This window comes from Artibeus jamaicensis, unplaced genomic scaffold (genome assembly GCF_021234435.1).
Source record: "Artibeus jamaicensis isolate MK-2021 breed Jamaican fruit bat unplaced genomic scaffold, CSHL_Jam_final contig_354, whole genome shotgun sequence".
NCBI lineage: Eukaryota > Metazoa > Chordata > Mammalia > Chiroptera > Phyllostomidae > Artibeus > Artibeus jamaicensis.
Genome location: NW_026521803.1, coordinates 45,198,017 through 45,216,884, shown reverse-complemented (window position 1 = coordinate 45,216,884; position 18,868 = coordinate 45,198,017). Strand labels below are relative to the sequence as shown.

At 55.0% G+C, this 18,868-nt stretch overlaps 1 long non-coding RNA gene across 2 annotated transcripts; it reads right to left on the bottom strand.

Annotated features, from left to right (window-relative positions):
- Positions 1-3,590: 3,590 nt before the first annotated feature.
- Positions 3,591-16,786, bottom strand: LOC119049463 (uncharacterized). Of its 2 annotated transcripts, none has more exons than XR_005082522.2 (3): positions 16,659-16,786; positions 5,248-5,378; positions 3,591-4,475 (listed from the first exon to the last, which is right to left on the bottom strand). It is a non-coding gene; the product is annotated as an uncharacterized LOC119049463 (long non-coding RNA). The 2 variants fall into 2 exon arrangements; XR_005082526.2 differs by having other exon boundaries at positions 16,682-16,786.
- Positions 16,787-18,868: the final 2,082 nt, after the last annotated feature.

Genomic DNA, 18,868 nt, shown 5'->3' with positions numbered 1-18,868 from the left:
AAGAAATGTGACAGTCACTGTCTTCTTGTCTCTGGCGTTTCTCCTCACGGTCCCCCATTTCTGTATCCCTGTCCCCTGGGGAACTCCAGCTTGGTCAGAGGAAGGCACTGCCGGAGAACCAAGAAGCCCCCCACAAGCCATGACACCCCTGGGGTCTCAGAGAAATGCAAGAAATGGTCAGACAACAGGAGCCAGCTGTTGAGGACGGACAGAAATATGCAGGGAGTCGAGGCAGGGAGGCGCCTTAGGTGAGAGTGTGACTCCGCCCCATGGTGACACGGGCCCCAGTTGCCCTCCTGTCACCTCAGGCTCCTGCCTGGGACTCCTGGAGCGTCTCTCTGTCCCCCTCCGTCCCCCACAGCTCCTCCTCTCTGGGATGTCCCTGGTTTCCTGAACCCCTTCATTGTTACGGTAAACGGTTCCCTCTCTAGTCCTGTCTGAGGGACCTGCTTTGTGCCTGAACCAGTCTCCCTCCCGACGGGGCAGGAACGGAGAGGCACTGGGCGCCAGGTACGGTCTGTCCGACTGGAAGGGACCGGGCCCAATGCCTGTCCTCTCTAATCAGTGAGCGGGAGACAGAGAACCAACCCACTCTTTCAGCTCCCACGCAGCGACCGCTCCGGTCCTCTGGCCCCTCGAGATGTCCAGGCCCTTGCCCTGGGTGCCTGTCCACGTGTCCTTATGTGACACCACGGGTTTCACAGCATGATAAAGTCAAAGATCTTGAAAAGGGCCAAGTCAGGGGTGGAGGGTGTCCCCCAAAATTCTATGTTCAAGTCCTTGTTCTGGGTACCTGAGAACGTGACCCTATTTGGAGATAGGGTCTTTGCAGTTACAACGAACCCAGGAGGAGGCCACAGTGGAGCCGGGCAGGGTCCAAGTGCAGCAGCCGGGGTCCTCACAAGAAGGGAAGAAACAGAGAAGAACCACGTGACGAGGGAGGGGCAGAGTGACGCAGCGGCAGAGGGCAGACACCCCCGTTTCAGAATGCTGGCCCCCCCGAGAGGTGACAGAAGAGTCATTCCTATCCACTCAGGTTGGGGGTGTTTGTCATGTAGCCACAGGACACGAATCCGGGGTCCTGGGTTGTTGGGGGGCGGTACCAGAGGTGACGACCACCTGCACCCTGATGAGAGGGAGGCACAGGGCAAGTTGATCACGGGGCAGAGAGACGCAGAGCCACAAAGAAAGCGTCCCACCGCTGGCCTTGCAGAGCGAGGATGACAGCCCCGGACGGTGCAGGACGGGAGGATGCGGGATCCGCCCGAAAGCAGCCGGACGGCGGGGGCTCTGCTGGCACCTTGACTTTGCTCAGTGATGCTGATCTCAGACCTCCAGCCTCCAAAACTGTGACCAGATAAATTCCTGTCACCTTCGGCCACTGAATCCATGATGCAGTGTCATTACAGTCAGGGGGAACCAGGACGACCACCCTCGAGTGGGTGTTTTCCATTTGTCAGGCACTGAACGAAGCGCCTGCTGTATTTTATCACACCTGGCCTTACCTCAGTCCTTGGAAATAAGTTACGTGAACCCATTTCACAGAGTAGCAAGCCGAGGCCGGGAACGAAGAACTAGGCCTTGCCCAGGGCCACACCGCTAGGAAGGGCGATGTTGGGATTTAGACTCAGTTTACGTCTAACCACAAGCTCTGATCTCACTCACCGTGTGAGGAAGACTCTGCAAATCACCCTGAGAGGCCCCTCCGTTCCTTCACCACTTCCCATCTGCCTTGCAGTAGATGCGGGCTGCTTCCAGCTCAAAAGCGACCAAAAGCTACTGTGAGGGCACAGACCCCTCCACCTGGCCCTCGTGGCATTTAATTAACCTCCCCACCTTCTCTGCCACCGTTTCCCCAAAGCCCCCCTTGTGCAGCCCAGTGGGCCACTCAAGCCTTTGTGCGGGGGTGCAGCCTCGGACCCCTCCTCCCGCCGGTCCACTTGTTCGGAGGAGGCTTAGGTGCTGTGAATCCTCCCAGGGGTTGAGTCTGCCCGAATATCCCCTTCCTCTGAATTCCCATCCTACCTGACACGTGGTTTGATATGCGATTGCTCTTTATCGATTTTATTTGTGTCGGTTTTGTCTTTTCTGGTTGGACTATGCCCATTCCTTGAGAAAAACAAAGAAAACGAAGAAAAATCATCTCTAGCCTCCTGAAGGTCAGAGTTCAGCTGGGGAGACAAAATTTCTGAACGGGACAACTGCCACCCAGGTGTCAGATTCAACATGGGGGCAGCAAGGACCACAGTGGCCACAGGAGTCCAGAAGTGGAGAGAACTTGGCCATGGTCCTGGTCCCCTGCCGTGGGGATGTCATTCTGCTTCATCGGGTGTCCTTTTCATTGTCCACAGAAGTGGGCATTGGAGCTGGGTGGCCTCCAGCGTCTGTGCTGTCCCTAACGCCCCAGGGTCTGGGGCTGGCGCTGGGACACGCTCCCTGCCTGCACACGCCTTCCGTGCGCCCGAGGACTCCACTGGAGCCCGGGTGCGCCGCACTGCCATGGGCGCTCCGTGCGGCAGGGCATCCATCATCCTGAAAGCCTGGGCCGAGCGCGGTTCAGATCCAGGGAAGCCCTTCCTGCCTCTGAGCCTCTGCTGGCACCGCGAACCCGAAAGCTGTCCCCGACTTCTGCTGCCTTGGCAGTGCACCAGCAAATGATGCCCTCTCGTCCAAAGAGCCGGGATGGCGCACGAACAAGCGGTGTGCATTCTGGACGGGATTTGTGCCGCTGGCACAGGCGTGAGAGGAAGTTCTAGACCAAGAGAGAGGCCTGTGCAGCCGTGGCTCTCCGCTGCGAATCCCCACCTGCCAGTCCTGGCCCTGGAAATTGGCTTCCACTCGAACGTTAGAGGCAATTGCTTGTTATTCTGTTTAGAAGCACAGGCGAGGTCAAGAGAAATGGGGTCCCAGAGCACCATCCGCGCATTTGGCACCGTGGCAACGACGGTAGATGCTCTGGTAGAAGTGGACGGAAGCCCACAGGAGATGGAGCCGCTCGGCTGACGAAGGCATGCTGTGTCACTTCCAGGAAAAGAGAGCCCGTCAGTGGTGACAGGCCTACCAAGTGCAGTCAGACGGGTCTCCCCAAAGGCCGTTAAATGCCTGTTCTGGCTGCGGCCACGCTACAAACAGCAGAAGGACAGACCAAAAATGGCTCCCCGCCACCCTTGCAGTCGAGCTAACGAGCCGCCCCGTCTCCATGACGGAGCCCCCAGCGCAGCAGGGCTGGCGGCCCCACCCCACCACCCTGTCCGGGCCGACAGCCCAGGCCGGGCAGCATGAGGTGCTGAGCCGAGCAGTCCCAGGGCCACGGGCCCTCTGCTGCGGCCACGCCTTCCCCACGCTCCGTGACGGCGTGGAGTGGCTTTCTGGGCGCTTGAGCTTCTACACCGTGTCACCATGAGTACTGACATCACTTTTCCCTCTCAAAGGCACTGGCGCGCAAGTCCTCATTTCAGAGTATGAGGCAGGGAATCAGCGCACTGGCCGGACACGCGGGGAGTCGCCGCACTGCCCGGCGGAACTTCCCGCCAGGACGAGGATGTTCTCCAGGTGGCGCCGGCCAATGTGGTCACCTCCCGCCAAATGGGGCCATTGGGCACTTTCAGATGTGGCTGAAGTGACTGGGGGACTGATTTTTAATCTGATTTAATTTACACATATTGAAATCTAAATTTCAACAGCCGCATGTGGCTGGTGGCTTCCAGACCAAGCGGAGCAGTCCATGGTCTCTTGCTCTCGTTTCTGATTTTATCTTGCCGTCCACTGAACGAGCATTTGGGGGGCCTCTGCAGCATCCAGAAGGGGGTCAGAGTGGCAGAAAATGGTCACCGTGGACCGTAAGCACCCACTCGGAGCACGGTGTTAAGAGAAACACACAGCCAAACACAGGGGGGCGAGAGGTCCTGTCAGCAGGGATCAGCCACACGGCGGGCCTAGGGGCCCAGTGCAGCACCAGGCACCAAATCGGCTGACCTCACTGATGCCAACGATAAGCAAGGGGACCCACCTTTCTCAGACAGACCAACTGAAGCTCGGAATCCCGGGAAGGGGAAATCCCGTGGCTACAGGAGGAAGCAAAGAGGTGGCCTGGGTTCCACCCGAAACTGAAGAAGACCCTCCCAAAGGAGAGAAGAGCTGATTGGATCTTTGTAGAACCTGGTTTCATCCAGGTCAGGGGTCGGCGTGGGTACCAAAGAAGAGGATGGGGGGGAGGGATGAGGGCAGGTGGGGCAAGAGCATCCCTAGAAGGAATGGCACGTGCAGAACTGAGCTCCATCTCTGGGGGTGGTGGGAGCTGGGAGAGAGGGGCCGAGGGGGCGGTGCAGCCAGGTCAGAGGCAGGAGGGCTGCCTGAGGAGCCAGAGCTGCACCCAGGAGTCCGCAGGAGTCGGAGGAGACTCGAATTCCGAGGTCGGGAAGTCCACACTGGCGGCGTGAGCAGGACCCAGCGTGCAGCCACGGGGAGGCGGGCGGCTGCGGGAAGACGGATTCGGGGCTGTCAGGCAGGTGGGCAGGGTCTGGGGGACTTTGTGAATGACTGGATGTGGCAGGGGAGGGACGGACAGGAGGCAGAAGCTGTAGCCCAAGGGCTCTGTTCCCCAGCCCTCCCCAGGCGGAGGCTGCCCCCAAGTGGCTCCGCCCCCGCCATTCCCTGGGGAACTCTCTCCCTCCCCCTCCCCCTCTGAGCCGCCCTCCCTGCCCTAAAGGCTGTCCAGGAACCACAGGTTCCTAGGAGCTCCCGATTATTTGCTTACAAGCACCTATGTGAGGGGAGAACATATATAAATCTGGTCTGGCACAAACAGCACCCCTTTTTTATTACAAAATCTTTTATTACAAAATCAGAAGCATGTAATTCTGTGACTGAACAGTATCACGCTCAAGCACACCGTTTGACATTTCAGACGAAATTTTCAAATTAAAACTATAAATTATTGCAGCCATATTACTACTGCACCAACCACACTCACGCAGGCGTTACTTCTGTCAGACCCTGTGTGTCTCTAAAAGTTTGCGCATGCAGACCCAAAATAGCTGTGATTATGTATTGATAAATCAGACACGTATACTCCATACCACCCTGTATTATATCCATCGTGATCTAGAAGAACGAAGTATTACAATTAGCTTACATAAATAATATTTTAAATCATTTTACTTATTACTGGCTCAAATTCTGCATTAATTGATTTATTTGTATTAATTATTTTTATGTTAGACAGTGCAATTGAATATGCCTCATTACCTTTAACAATCCTGCTTTAAATCGGTGTCCATCCAAGTACAGCTCATCGTCACCTGTGGGCACCGAGCGAGGCTTGCTCGGCCGTCCGGGAGGCCAACCCCCTCTTCACCCTGCTCCTGGGTGCTGTTCGCCTTGAGGAAGCAGTGGGAATTGTTTTAGTAAACCTTGGTCCTCGAACCCGCGCCACCGTGCTGTCCTGAGTGATGGACGGGGTGTCGCGTGCAGGGGGGCGAGCCACCCCCAGAGAAGCGGGGGACCCCAGGAAGCTCCAGCATGGCCTGGGGGGTGGGGGACAGAACCGGCCACGGAGCAGAGTTTTCTTCCCAAGACGGAAAGTGAGGGTTCCTGACACCTGGGTGTTAGGCAGAAAACTTTCTCCAAGACCAACAAAAGGGAGCGTGAAACTCTAAAGAAAACAGCAGGCGACGGCTGTTGCCAAGGATAAAATTCAACCTTTTGAATGAAAATTAGAATTTTGAAAAATGTCATCTGTCACCACAGCTTCTGGAAACATACGCGACCTTCCTGATGAGATGGGGCGATACTAACGAACTCAGTGTTCTGATGGCGGATAACGAAATTGGCCAGCCTCTGGGAGATGGGTGTAGCTCAGTGGGCCAATATTTTTAAACCAGTGCAAAACGTGGCCAAGTCACACACAGGTTAAAAATTCATTCCCAGGGCCAGAGAGGCCCGTGGGTTGTGATATTGGTACCAACGTTCAGTGATTGGCTTCAGATCCCACGTTACTCGTAACTTTTAAGGAAACTTGTCGAGTTTTGGTGCAATATCACAGGAGAATGTCTACAGTCATCTGGAAAGGCTATTAGAAAATGTCTCCCTTTTCCAAGTGCATAGCTGTATGAGACCAGATTTTCTCCATATATGTCAACAAAGGCACCACGTGGCATCATGAGTGAAACGCAGCAGGTATGAAAACACGGACGTCTATTAAGCCCCACAGTGAGGCAGTTCGCAAAGTGGTAAACAATGCCAGTCACTCAATATTTCATTTTCTGCTTTCGAAAAAAGGCAGTTATTTTATTTTAAAAATGCATTAGCGTAAAATAAACAGCAATTTTAAAATATTGTATTTAAATGAATGAATAAAGAAGTATGTCTAACTTTTTCCACTTCTGTTTCTGATATGGTAAATACCAATAGACATATTTCACATGAATAAAAAGCTCTTTGATGTCACCAATAAATATGAAGAGTGTTAAGGGGTCTTGGGACCCCAGAGCTTGAGAACTGTTCATTTAAGGGCACTGTGGTCCAATTTAAAGAACAGATAAAAATTCAGGTTTCTGAATACGTACAGCCTGTCCTCAGCCACACTTGCCACCCCTGTTGAACACAATGCCTCACCAAGTTATGACAAATGCCATCGACACGTCCTCAGGAGGACCCTCATCCGTGTGGCCCATGCCTGTGAATACTGGCTTCCACGCGCACCCTTCTCGAGTATTTTGGAATGTTGCTTGAGTCCTGGGCAGGTCAGACCCTCACGGAGCAGACCCAGGACCCCATGCGACCATTCAGCAGAGGGCGGGTCTGCCTCACTAGAAAATGTGATCACGCAACATGCTGAAAACACGAGATGCCAGTGTTGAACTGCACGGCCATGCTCATAATGCAAACCTATTGTTCAAAATATATATGTGCAAAATATGTATTCCTCAAAAATGTATAATATATATATTTATACACATGTAAACGCATCTATTATATGTATGTAGTACATGTGGTATGATCTTCACGCGCCACTCAGGAGCTCACTGGAGAAAGGACCATCGGTCCAGCAGGAAGTCGCAGGCCTCAGGTGCTGACCAAGGGTCGGGTCAGCCACAGAACAGAGTTTCCTGTCCTCAAACGCCGAGCCCGGTGATGGCAGGGCAGGGAGACAGACGGGGAGGGGGGGAGGTGCTTTCCCTGGGGAGGCTCTGTCACACCCTCTGGGGACCCACTTTGGTGATGAACATCTGCTCTTGAGGGTTCTTAACAGGGACAGTTACTCAGAGGCCCTGTGGTTTACGCAAACCCTGTCCCCTCTCCCGGTGGTTGCTCTGGAAGGATGAGATGTGAAAAGGTGGCCGGGAGCCACAGAGCCGGAGGCCTTGAGAAAGGGGCCCACAGCTTTGTCCACATCCGTGTCTCTGGGGGGACTGGAGAAGGGGCTGAGGTGGGGCTCGCTGTCACCAAGTGCTGACCCCACGCAGGTGCTCCCTCTGAGTGCTGGAGCCCACTGGACGTCACACTGACGTGGTGTCCTGTCTTCTCGAAGCTGTGAGCAGGGCTTTGTTCTCCACCCAGCACTCTCCCGGGCTGCTCTGAGCTCAGCTCTTTCAGGGAGGGGGTGACACGTCACCAGAGCGTCACCCGTTTCCCCGGGAGGCACTTCAGGGACCTGGGGGGTGCTGCCCAGTCACGGGGCTCCGGGCTTTGCTGCCGTTTCTGACTTGGGTGGGTCGCACGGCGTAGGGCGGTGGACAGCACAGTGCCAAATCCCTCAGTGGATTGGAGACTTCACGGGTGGCCAGAGCACAGAGTCTCCAGTCACTCCAGTTCCAAGGTCCCTTTTCCTTGCCAGGGGGAGGGTGTGCCCGGGGGAAGGGAGAGCGTGCACCGAGGGTCCATGCGCTCATTTCATCTGGCCAGACTCTGTGTCTGGCAAACCCTTCCACTCACAACAACACAGATGGACTCGCCCTCCCTCAGGACGAAGCGTGAGCCCACTCGGGGGAACCGTGGGAAAGGCTTTCCTGACGGAGCTTTCCAGACCTTCCCCAGGACAAAGTCGCGGGTCAGCCCGCAGTCGGACGGGCAACGCCCGTGTGGACTTCCCCGCCTCCTCCTCCCCCTCCCACGGCTTCCTGTCCATTTCAACGTCCTCGTAACCGAATCTGAGACAATGTGCAATCGTTATACAGGAGAAAATCTGCCAGAGGATGGCCTGAGGTGGCTTAAATTGCATTGATTTACAAAGACGAGAGATTTTCTTGCCCAACTAAAAAAAAGGATACCTCTTGTGTGTGCGTGTGTGCGTGTGTGTGTGTGTGTGTGATGGTGAACAACCTCCTGCAAAGTCAACCCCTTTCTGAAAGTCGTTGCCAGTTTTGTAATTTCTGAGCCATTAGATAACAGATAGAGCTCCACACTTAGTGGTTTCACATGTTTATGGTCTGCAATTCATTCTTAATGAGCTCTCTCTGCGTCTTTATCCTTCCCCACACCCTCCTGCTGGGAAGTGTCTTCCTCTGCCTTCGCCTTTTGTTAAGGGTCCGCCATCATTTCAGAGCCGTCCCCGCCTCATGGAGCCCTGACGCCGCCAGGGGCCTGGCTCGCTGCCTCACAGTGGGAAATGTAACCTTTAATGTATTAATTTCTCTTGCTCAAAACAATTTAACCTCTGTCTGGCTTTTGTGATTGCTAAGTGTTCCAATTAAATGCCTCTCTCATTTTTTGTCCTGGAGGGCTGGGTCATACCCGAACCGTGTGTAACGCCTCCTGCCTCGCCGGCGACGGCCCTCAGGGCTCCCCTACGCACCCTCCATCAGTCCATTATCTGCCACTCGAGTGCCTGTCACATTTTCAAAACACCTCCTTCCCTGGGAAGATCAAAGTAGTTTGAAGAGCGAGGCGGCATTGTCTGCAGAGGGGAACTGGGCCGCTGCTGCCCAGAAGGGACAGGCGTCCAGGACGGAAAAGTCCTCTTCCCACCTGCGCTTCTGAACCCGTTGGGTCAGTTTGCACCGGTGAGGGGGCATCCTGGTCAGGACCCCCATGTCAGCCGCGTGAGATGGGAAATCGGCCACGGGCTGAGTGTGTGGACATGTGGCGTGTTCATCCCACTGCCTGCTTGTCCCATGCAAAACAGACCCAGGGACGTGGGACGCTCCCTGACGGCACCCAGGCCCCGCCCAGTGCACCTGACGGGCAGAGCGTCATGTGTCCCCAGGACCGACCGAAAGCCATGCTGATGGAAGTGGCTGCAGCCGCACGTCTGCGGTCCGACGGGGAGGGTTTCTCCTGGGCGGTCCACGCCGGGAGACGCACACCTCTGGTGGGCGGAGTCACTGGTGCCTGCCGGTGCCAAGTTCACCTTCAGAAAGCTATTCACCTTCCCACGAAATGCAGCTCATCACCTGCCTCTGGTCATTTGGGGCACAAACCAGGTTCGGGGTTGGGTCGTAGGAGTGAGACAGGCGGGCACGTTTGGCTGTCTCTTCTCTTTTGAGTGAATATGTAGGCAGATTGGATTTTTTTAAAAAATGGAAATGCCGTATAAGGACACCTTCATGACCACAGCTCAACAAATTCATGCTTTAAAAAAAATTTATACAAATTGTTTCCACACTAGGCACAACTCCCGGGTCTGTCCTGATGCTGACCACATCCTTCTAATGGGAAGCACACAAATGGGAAAAGCAAGGAACGCCCCGCCCCTCCCAGAGCAAGGCAGGAGTTTGTCTCCCCCCCGAAATTCTGGAAAGGCCTGTCTGAAGCTTCCCCCAGTTCGAGTTCTCCTTGAGGGCTCCTTTGTCCCCGGTCTGGGCTTATGCTGGCCTTATGCTGGCCTTCAGAAGCACCAGTGGGGGTCTTCTGAAAGACTGGCTCACTGAATAACCCTGCCCGCGCCGCCCCTCCATTCTGAGCATCATAGAGATGCATGCTCGTGGCTTGTTAGAAGTAACAAGCATTGGAGCATTTTTAAGTGGTTTCAAAGGTTTCACAAGTCTCGACATCTCTCCAACCAGCATCAGAGGGCTGTGAATTATTCTTGAAGAAACATTTTAAAACCATCAAGAGTTAAGTTCCAGTTTACGGGACATGCGGGGATAGAAGAACTTGGTATAAAACCCAGAAGGATGCCACCAGCCAAATCCAGAGCGTGGGAAACCCCACGGGACGAGCGCTCCATTTCTTCAGCCAATAGACGACCAGGAAACAAACAGAGGGGGGCCCTGCAGTTTAAGACCCTCAAGACGCATGTGGGGCAAATGCAGTGCAGAGGCCTGGTTGGGACTCAAGTTTGGAAAAAAGGAGAAAGACACACACACAAAACGACCAGAGAGAACACTGGCCGGATGTTGCACGATTTGAAGGAAGCATTTTCCGTCCTTTGGGGGGCAGTGACAATGGCATTGAGCTTATTGCGGTGGGGGTGGTTTTGTCGGTAAGAGTCCTCACATTGCAGAAAAATTCTGCAGTGTCTATGGGTGGGCCCTGTGACGTCTGAGGATGCCAGGGTAGTCGGAGGAAGAGTCGGGATTCAGATAAGCTTATTGACGCCGGAAGTCCACGCCCGAACGCCCGGTTCCACGCGGTGGAGATGAGGGTGCACTGCGCCCCCAGCAGGTGTGAGTTCCCCGTTTACAGCGGGTTCTGCACATTCTTTCCCATCTCCACTGGGGGAGAGCTGACAGCTGTTGGGGCTGGGGGGCAGGCTCTGTTCTCTGTACTCGCGTGTTTGCTTAAATTTCCCACAAAGAGCATCTTTGAAGGGTCTCGGAGTGGGCCTTCCTGGGCCAGAGCCTCTGTGTGCAGAACAAAGCCCTCCTCCAGCTTGCCCGAGTCACTCTGTCATCCCAATTTTCTCCCTCCGGACAGGGAGCCCGGGGTCTTGCCCAAGGCCAGTCGGGCACAGAGGACGCGGCAGAGACGGAACCTGAAGCCCCCGCCCGTCGTGTCCGGGCGGAGGCCTCCTGTCCTGCATCTTGAACACGTGTGCTGTTTGGGGCCCAGAGGGGCGCTGGGCCTCGTCAAAGACATCACTTCACAGCCCCGAATTCCTCACCCCTCACCTCTGACACACAGCACAGCTCCTGTTGAATTATTACAAGCACACATATGCTTCTGGCGGGGAAATCAATAAAAATGCAGACAAGAGAGGAGAAAAGAAAACTGACCATCGTCTCATCTTGTATTTTTTTTTCAAAAATGAAAACAGCTCTGTACAAATCCTCCATGAACTAATTCTCTGGGAGTTAAAAAAAGCAACCCTCCATGTTTTCCAAAATTGTGTTAAAAGGAGTTTGAAAATCTTAGCACCTCTCCTACTTGCAAAGGCACTGGGCCATGTTTTTTAGAGCAAGTGGAACGTGTTAAGGGTTGTGTAAGACCCTGAATGCCGGGGGGCAGAGCTGCCTCTTCACAGCATTTCCGCGCAGTGCCAGCGGGAACGGGGGGGGGGGGGGGGGGGGCGGGGGGTGGCCAGACCCTCCTGACACCAGGCAGGGAGCTCGGGAATGAAAAGTGAATCTTTCTCCCGTGGTTTTTTGGAATCCGGGTCTGGAAGAGCTGCCTAAGTTGTCTCTTTAAAAAAGTACAGTTTCAGGTGTAAGATGCAGTGACCCGACATTGGTTGTCCTTGTGACGCCTGAGTTAGCCGACCAGGACCAGCCTCGCAGCCACCTGCCAGGGCCCAGGGCGGTCACAATATTATCGACCGTATGCCCTACCCTACCTCACCGGTGTTGGCATCTTGAATTCCCCTTTCTCTGTCTCTCTGCCCGCTCCAGGCTCCACCCTCTGGCAACCAGCTGTCTGCCGTCCGTCTGTATTCTGTTTTGTTTGTTTGTTGTGTTTTATTAAATTCCACATGCAAGTGAAATCACATGGCATTTGTCCTGCTCTGTCTGGCTTATTCACTCAGCCTGATACCTGCTCAGTCCATCCATGTTGCTGCAAATAATAAGAGTCATCCTTTTTCATGGCTGAGTCATAGTTCCTTGAATGGACATACCACAAGCTCTTCATCCATCCGTCTGTTGATGGGCACCCTGCTGCGTGCTGTCTTACTGGGTGTTGGAATAAGTAATGACAGTATCCACTGTAATGCTGCAGGTATTGCAGGCATGAAGGCCAAATTACAGATCTCCAGTAATAATCATTTGTCTCAGAGCTGCCCTCTGAAACCGCAGCCTTCCAACGAGCACCATCAATACGCCCCTCCCACCCACAGACTTTGGAAACAAGCCGCTGTAATTTCCCCCGTGAGGCAGAGCCATGGAAGCAGCTTAGTTCTGATTTCGCTCCTGCGACCTCCTGTTTCCCTCCTTCATTTCCTGCCCTCGCCAGTCCCTGCTCTCTAGTGTCTTTACCGGGAGGGAGGGGCCGAGACTCTTGACCTCGAGCCAAGTTAAGGAGGAAACCATTTCTTTCCCCGGAATGAGTCTCTCAGGGAACATCCTCGGGTCTGAAACTCAGGGCAGAGCCGGCGACCCTGCCCTGGACGCAGGTGAGCTATTTTCTGCTTAGGGACTTTTTACTCTTTGTGTTTTTTTTCTGCACAGGTTCACAGCTGGAGTTACAGCATTTTACTTAATTTTGATAGTAAGTTTGAAATGTTTGACAGTGGAAAATGGAGCTGCAGAAGTGAAGCAAGCAAAGGGAAAAGCAGGGTCCCTAGAATGTGAAGGAAAACGGTGTCTTTGGTAAAGTGTGGGTAGGTGCTGCGGTTCCTATCAGCGGACACTTCCCCTTTTGCCTGGGCCCCGACCTGCCAGCGTTGTGCTGCGGACACGATGAAGCTGGGGACGTCCCCTGTGCACGAGAAAGGGTGTGGCCCGTGGGCACAGCCCTGAGTGGCCTCCCCACCCGAGTCCCCCCTGCACACTTGGGCAGGGCTGTGAGCTTCGGAACAGACCCAAAAGCAGAGGCAGGAATGACCTGGGCGTCCGATAACCTCCTTTGGGTTCTTTCCCTGAGATCTCAGGGGCTCCAGCCAGAGCCGGGCCTCGGGCCTCACTCACACCGACCAGTTTTCAAAGCTGTCACAGCTCCCCATGGGGCCCCACCCCACAGACTGGGGACTGGCTTCTTGGCAGGGACAGTGCTCACGGCTTCTGTCTGTGGGGAGCAGTGGGCCAGGGGGAGCCCGGAGAGCACAGGGGACAAGGACAACGGGCCCTGGGGTGGCTGGTGACACATCCCACCTTCTCAGAGACCTTTTCTGACCTCTGAGCCTCATCAGACCCCTCTCCCCCTCCGACCCAGGCTTCCTCCACTCCACAGGCCAACTCGGGGCAGGCTTCTGGGCAGCACTTGCTGCAGAGACTCCCCCCGCCCCTGGCCACCCAACATTCTCCTTCCCCCTGAGACATTGTTAGTAAGTGTCCCCCGAGGGACAGCCAGTCCACTGGCCTGCTCTGTCCCGCCATCCTCTGGGGGACTGACTCAGCCCCCTGTGGGGCACTTGGCGACGTGGAACGGAACTGCCTGGGACGCTGCTTTCTCCTGTGTCCCACACACCACGTGAACACAAACCGTCTGTCTGCTGTTCAAGGGGGGGGGACCTCTCCGCCCCACAGTACAGGCGGACGTCACCTGCTGCTCCAGTGACTCCGAAAAGGTGGATCTTAGGATGAGGGGAGAGAGAGGGAAGGAAACCACTCGTGTTGCCCTGCCCTCGTTATTCAGAGATAATACGACACGCGACCGCTTCCCTCCAATGTTCGCATGTAATTTTTTACTTGTATTTATATAACTGTGACCTAATCATCATCTGTACTTTACTGGCACCTGGCTCTCACTGGCAGCCATGTCACTGGTACCACCGAGACAAGCAAGAGTCACGCGCTGCCGTTGGGAAGGATGGTTTTGGCCACTAGAAATTCACAAGGACCTCTTGCTTGCCTTGCCCTCTCACCAGAAAGGTCACCAGGCCCAGTCATTGAAACCAAGCCCCAGACACCCCCCCACCATGGTCTCAGCCCCTGGCTGCCCTCCACCAGCTCAGGGAGCAGCCTTGGGTGGTGGCGCCCCTGCAGGGACCCCAGAGGTGATGTCACCACTCAGCAGTGCAGTGAAGTTGATGTCTGTCCTTGGGATCTTGAATGAACCAAAACAAACTTGGGGTCAACTGAGGGGCATCCTGAGGACAGTGTCCCTGAGCCCTGCGCACCTTCTCTCTGGGGTGTGTGTGGCCCCCCACGCTCCGCACTGGGTGGGTGGAAGACCTGGAAAAGGCTGGGCCCCAGATCCCAGAGGGGAATTAGAAATTCTTGCAGCCCCAGTTTCAGCATCTAATAATTACCGTTTAAATGCAAATACTAGTCCCTGGGTCTCCTCGCGCATTTGAATCAGTCTCTTAAAAACAATTGCAGGCTCCAGATGAAAAACAATGTCTCCACAGCTGGAGAACATTTGCAGAAGGCAACTTTTAAAAAACAGAGCCAGGGAGAAAGACAAAGACAGGCATAAAAGTAATCAGCAGCCTCGAATCTAAAGCAGGTCTAAAGCAGTCTGAATCTTCAGAGGGAGTGTTGTTGATGACCACGCCCACCGCCGTGATGACCACACCCCCAGCTGAGCAATGACCATGCCCCCAGCTGAGCTCTGAGCCAAGCCCCAGGCGAACTAGCAAGTGGAGTCACAAGACCATCCCGCACACTCCACATAGCTCATGAAAAATCGTCCTACCTTTTACTTATGGAAAAAGAAAGGAGCGCTTTTTAAAATATCAGCATCTTCTTACTGAGATTTAAGGACGAAAGCTGAAGGGTACAACAGGAAGGGGGTCCGTGGGGAACACAACCATATCTTGAGCAGCGTCTTCACCCCCTCCTCTTGGCGCTGAGTTGGGGCATCCCTGTGAGGGAAGTTAACGCCTGGGCAGAGGCTAAGGGCAGGGAGGGCGCGGGGACCCAAAGGCAGCCGGCCTCCGCTGTGTAATTCGTCAGAAACTATAGATGTTTGTGCATCAACCCTCTGAATGAATTCTGACCAAGTCCTGACCTTTTAAATTAAATATCTATGGCTTGTGTCTTAATCTTTCTTATTTTGCTACCTCCATTCAGATTCAAGCACAATAAAAAATACTGATTGGCAGTAAGAATAACAGCTAGTCTTAACCGCGATGCTGGTAGCAATAGTCAGTGCGTCACAGCACGCACAAGGCACCACCATTGTTTCCGATGCTTTGCTGCGCTCGGTCCCCATCCATCTTGAGGGATCCATGCCCTTTGTACCCCTGCTCTACAGAGGAGGAAACTGGGGGGCAGAGGTCGTGCCCTTTGCCCCAGGTTGCTGGACTAGTGTGCCCCAGGGCCAGTTTTTCTACCTGGACCTCCTCCCAGTGCAGTCCCTGTTCCCTTCGCTCAGAGAAGACTTTCTGCCGGGATTTAAATTGAGTGCGAGAGAGCTCGGCCCCTGGGCTGAGCTGGTGTTCACCCAACAGGGTAATCCGTTGCGGGGCCAGAGGGCTGGTTGGCACATTGTGACAGGGTACAGGTCACCTGTGCTGGCGAGGGGGACCCACAGACTGTGCTGCCTGGTTTTTACCAGATTCACACTCACAGGGGGGCAGGGGATTGAGGAAGGGTTCCTGCCAAACATACGATTCTTGAAGACAGTCCTTGTGCGGCAACAACAAGCGACAAGGAGACAGGGGTGACCCGGCTCAGCCAAACCACAGGACAAAAGTCATGAGGCTCAACCCATCCCCCGTCACTGAGGAGCCCACCCTGGGCCCCCAGTGTGCGCTGGGGGTGTCGGTCAGGGTGGCGCCCAGCACCCAGAGTTAACAAGTCACTGCACAGCCCCGCACCAGAGCAGGCGGCAGGACCTCTGCAGGGAAAACGATGTGCGCACAGTTACTCAATGAGATAAAGAAATACAGAGCTTAAAAATATTTCGTTTCACCCTCACAAGAGCCCTTGCATGTTTATTTTATGTGTGCTTTATAAGGCATTCACGGTGTTAACATGCGTGTCTAGTTCATGAAATGACGAACATGCCAGGGGGGAGGGAAGTGCTCAGAACCTGCACTGATGAGATTACGTAACAGAAAGTTTGGGCTGGAGCATGAGCTGGAATTTAGTGCACCCCCTGGTACACTCTAGGTAACCATGGTAACCCAAATCCACGGCCAAGCATGAGGCAGAAGCTTAGCAACAGGACCAGGGACGCAGGAGAAGGCGAGCAGAGCGGCAGCTCCATCCCCGCCCAGGGCGGCGGGACCCTCCCCCGTGGCAGGGCACCTGGGTAGCTGCAGGCCCTTTTGGAGGTGTGACGTTACCGTTCCCACCAACAGGGGAAGGGTTGGCACCTGAAGCAATAGGAGTGCTAACCTCCCTCAGTTGGTCCTACCAACAGCAGAACCCGAAGCTAAACAGGTGACTCATAAAGGGTCTCAGGTCACAGGGCTGGCTACACGTCCCGTTCAAGACCAGATCTGCAGAGCAAGCGGCCATTCTTCCCAAGCCATCGAGAGAGAAGAATCACGGGCTCTTCCACAGGGGGAGACAAGCCCCTGGCCGTGCAACAGGAGTGTGCGTGGAGCACACTTCTGTCCAGGTACTGAAGGATGCGAATTCGGGCAGGGTAGTCAGTCTACATAGAAGACAAAAGAGTCTACGTCCAAACTCCCAGCACCCCCCATGCACTGCACAGCATTCACCCAAATGTACCTCCCTTCCTAAACCGCCTGCACCTGCGCGGTGGACGTTTCCTTTCACGTATTCAGAGCGAGACGTGCGAAGGAGCAGCATGTCCAGGTTGCGTCCAGGTTGCCTCTGTGAGGGGCTGGGACAGCACCGCGTGTATCAGAAGTTTGGCCAGGTGAGTGTTTCCTCCGGAAGATTTAAAGCTATTGCACCGGCTTTGCGTTTTGCGTTTTATAAATCATTAACAGGAACAAAGTAAGAACCAAAACAGAAATACCCATTTCATGAGTGTGAAGACAGTTAACCTTTAAACAGATGGGTAATCGCAGACAGCTCTGTAAAATTAATAGAGCTTAAACCTGAGGCCTCAGACTGCAGAACACATCTTGGGAGACTATGGTTTCAAGATCATCATAAATCCACGTTCCCCTCACCCGTCCCTGATACTCACCCAGGCCCCTGGAACTACCAGCAAACGGCTGTGCCAGCCCAGAGCGTGGCGCACCAAGTGCTCTGGCTCTCCACTGTCCTCCATTTGACTCCCCCACCTGCCCGGGCCATGCCACCGGAGGTTGCCCTGTCCTCGTAGTGGGATTCAGCTGGAGGCAGGGGTGGACGTGGAGACGGGACCCCCAACTCCCGCTCAGAACCCTCAAGGCTTCAAGGGTGGCTCCCTTTAGGGAAGCATTTCTGCTTTTTATTTGTTTATTTTCTGTTATTAAACCAAAGGTGCTATGGAGGCTTATTTTGTTTTCCCGGCCTATGGTTCTCCACGGCGGCAGGAGCTCGGGAGTGATGGGAGAAGGTGCCTGCATTGCAGTGGGCAGGGGGGACCCCCTCTCCTGGGAAGGCTGCCTCAGGCTGCAGGAAACCACACACACAAAGCGGGGGAAGGGGACTCGGCAACGCCATCAGCACCATCCCTTTCAACTGGTTAAGCAGGTGTTTGGAGGCGTTTTCTGAAAGACTCAGGTCCATTTTCAATGTGGCCACAAACTCCACAAGAATGTGGATCTACACAGAATTCGAGTCACAAGCACGGCCTTGCTGAGCAGGCAGCCCCAGTGGCACCAGCCCCGGGAGTTTCCTTCATTGGTGATGGGGAGACAGTGGCCATGGAATAAACAAGCTGGACCACGCCACCTTCCTTGCCGTGTCCCCCCACGGGCCACTCTGAAGCTGCAGGACAAGCAGGCGGCCCTCTGCGTTCACAGAGGGGCCCAGACGGCCCTGAGCCGCTGCTCATTCCAACACGCAGAGGACTTCGCGCCCCCTCCCCCTCTCCCTCACACACACGGATGCGTGAGAACCGTGGCACAGAGCAAACTGTTTATCTGGACCTAAGTAATCCCGCCAACGGTGACAACGCTCCGTTCTCAGCACACCCCCGCCCCCAACCGCACCTCCCGGCTTCACAGATGAGCAGTCTGGGAAGGCCCTGTTTGCAGCACCGAACATGGATGGAAAAGCTCGCTTAGCAGCATATTTGCTGCAGCCGGTCGGGAGGTCTGAAAGCCAGAAGAATCAGTCCCACAGGGACCTGAGTAGAGCACAGGCTGAGAGGCCGAGGTCACGCTGAACAACGGCCCAGGGCCCGAAAACCTGCGGCCTGCTCCCAGGGAGTTTCGGCCGCACATCAGCATGAATGCCACAAAGGTTCAGTCCTGGGTCCTCCTTACGCCTCTTATCGGTATGTAATATTGGGGGAGGCCGTTACCTTTCTATGCACTTGAGAGCCTTGCTGCCTCGTGCCTTCGCACACTGAGGTTTCCCAGCGCCACGCCGCGCTGTTCGGACAGGAGGAAAAGGCGGGCTCCGCTTTATGAGGGGAGGGCCGTGGGGAGGGGTCACGGAGGCGCTCGGGCAGGAGGCCTCGTGGGATGGGAGCTGGAGGCATGGAGGCCGACCACAGCCCACCTGGCCGCTTCCTTAGGAGAGCACGGCTCTCGGAATGTGTGATGACCCCGGGGCTCTGGCCGTAAAAACATAAAGAGCACCTGCCATGTCTGGAGGCAGGAACGATGGTGAGAGGATTCACGTGCGCCCCGCCATTGACCTGGACGTCCGGACGCCCTCCCCTGGCCCTGTCTTCTCTCCCAAGGACAGGAGCCCAGTCCCACAGACCTGCTCCTCGGCAGCCCCCGCCCCAAGTGACTTTAGCAAATTCACTAGCGAAGAGATAGGTCACAGCTGGCAGTCACACGGCCTGCCCTTTTCCTTCCTTCCTCATGGGG